We start from the raw sequence: 2,500 nt of genomic DNA, 5'->3' as shown, positions 1-2,500 counted from the left end.
CTTCCACTTGAAAAAAAAGTGTATTCATCGTCATGGAGGCCAAGTATGCATGTGGTATGTGACAGACAGAGATTAACTTTCCATTAAGCAAACCTAGGCAATTGCCTAGGGCCCCGACCAAATTTGTCCTCCATGGGGGCCCCAGCTGTCACACTAGTCGTGGTATACACGCAAAAAAGTAGGCTTGATCTTAATTTGCCGCTAAAAGCGAAGATATATATATATAACAAAACACGAAAACATCACCAAAATACAGAATTGTATGTCTACATAATAACTTTTGAGGGCCCCATGTTTATATTTCGCCTAGGGCCCCAACTCGACTAGATCTTTCCCTGATGACAGATGCGGCAACGTCTTGTGTTTGCAGGTGAGTCATTACAACTACACAGTATTTTGATAATTCAACACCCAGACAGTAGCATCTACTAGAAAAGTGTTATATTTGACTCCCTAGGTGTTAACCAAATTACCCAAATTTAATTCCATAGCACAAGCCACCGTTACCGTTTCAGACGAGAGGCATCATCATCACAGATTCCTTCCGTCTCTGTCACGAGAGAAACCTATCCTATCCTATCTCGTCGTGTCACCGAGACGAGAGTGAAAGTGCGAGAAGGGGCCTTTGCTTGTTCTCCGCCGTGCTCCTTTTTTTGGAAGAGACGGCGTCTTTTTTGCAAACGATCCAAATATAACAGGATCCGATAAATAATTGAGAGTGAGCTCTGAATAATTCAGGGCGCGTATTAAAGTCTTGGTGGCTGTGAGGGTTTTTTGGCCGCAGCGTGTAAGGGAGACAAATGCTCTCAGAGCAGAGCGGAGTGGAGTGGAGTGGAGCACAGCGCCAGGGTTTGTCCACACATGAGCAGAGCGAAGCACACATTTCTCTATATTTCGAAGCACACATTTCTCTATATATCGAAGCACACATTTCTCTCTCATTCATTCTCACCATCTCTCTCTCTCTCTCTCTTTCTCTCTCTCTCTCTCTGCGTCTTGCTCTCTCTCTCTCACTCGTTTTCACCTTCTCCAATTCTCTCCTTCCATCTTGCCCTCTCTAGGCCTCTCTCTCACTCTCTCTTCTTTGTGCTGCCTCTCTCCTTCTCTCTCTCTCTCACTCATTCTCTATCCCTTTCTCTGCACCTTGCTCTTCTTCCCTCTCTGCCCACCTTTCTCTCTCTCTCCTCCTATCTCGATTAACTTTGCTCTCCTCTTATTCATTCACACTTTCTCTCTCTCCACCTTGCTCTCTCTCCCTCCCTCTCTCTCCCTCCCTCTTTCCACTTGGCTTTCTTCTCTCCCCCTCCACCTTGCTCTCCTTTATGCACACACACACGCACGCGCACGCGCACAAACACACACACACTTTTTTTTTCTTGTCAAGAGTTTCACATAGTCTGATCCAGCCATATATTTTGTGCATTAGCATAAACAAATTACTTACAGTACAAACATGCTGGGAAAATAAACCCTTGATTTTTCCAGAGTGGAGAGTTACGCACAAGCAGGCACGCACGCGCACACACACACAATTTTCCAATTTTCTTACACATCACAAATCTCTGACATAACAAATGCATTTAATCTCATCCAGTGACATTACCATCAGAACGAAACAAGCTAGAAGTTTCCATTTGCATCTAAATCTAGCCTCGCTGGCCTTGCCTCTCTCCTCTTGCGCAGGCCTCAGTTGCCCTCAGATACCTCCCCAGTCCCCAAGCCCTGCACCTTGTCTTCTGGCCTACTGTAGCTAATGAAGAAGCTTCAGTGGGATTGTCATGTCTGGTTAGCCACGACATGTCACTACACAAATGAAACATTTACAATTCAGTTTTAATAATTTACTTATTTTTGGGCAGAGGCGGGGGTGTTAGTGTCATGCTTTGATGCCAGTGGGATGAGGAAGATGAAGAGGAGGAGGATGTGCAGAAAAGAAGAGAAGAGAGAGAGATGGATGAGAGAGGAGAGGAGAGAAGAGTGTTGACTCAAAGCCTTAGCCTAGTTTTCAACCCAGTTGGAGTAGCACACGGGTCATCACTCAATGGGGCTAAGAATAGTCTTGCACGCCGACGAGGTTTGGGGGCGGTGGAGGAGGAAGAAGCCACAGTGATCGGTCACCAGGTCGCCTGGTCCCTGGATGGCACTCAGCCCCGACCCACTACACTACACTGTCAACGCCTACAGGCAAATAATTGGCCAGCCTGGCTCTAGTCCTCAACCATGATCTGAGTGACCACTACACTAAGCTCTAACATCCCCTTCTGTGGAGGCAGAGGCCTGTCACAGTTTGGACACAGGACCAGGGAGTGGGGTGAGGTTGTATAGGAATATGATATGAATGTTCACAAAACATGTTCACAAGTATGTCCACAATACTGTGACTAGGCTGAGCCGTTGGGTTTTTATTTCTCATATTCACCCATAATCAAAATCACATACGTTTAATTACGTATGTATGTACATACGTTTCTTAATAATAATTAAATAGCATAGGTTTAAT

Source organism: Engraulis encrasicolus, chromosome 10, assembly GCF_034702125.1.
Source record: "Engraulis encrasicolus isolate BLACKSEA-1 chromosome 10, IST_EnEncr_1.0, whole genome shotgun sequence".
In the NCBI taxonomy this organism is placed as follows: Eukaryota; Metazoa; Chordata; class Actinopteri; order Clupeiformes; family Engraulidae; genus Engraulis; species Engraulis encrasicolus.
The sequence above is the reverse complement of the archived record's forward strand: the minus strand, read 5'-3'. Positions refer to the sequence as shown.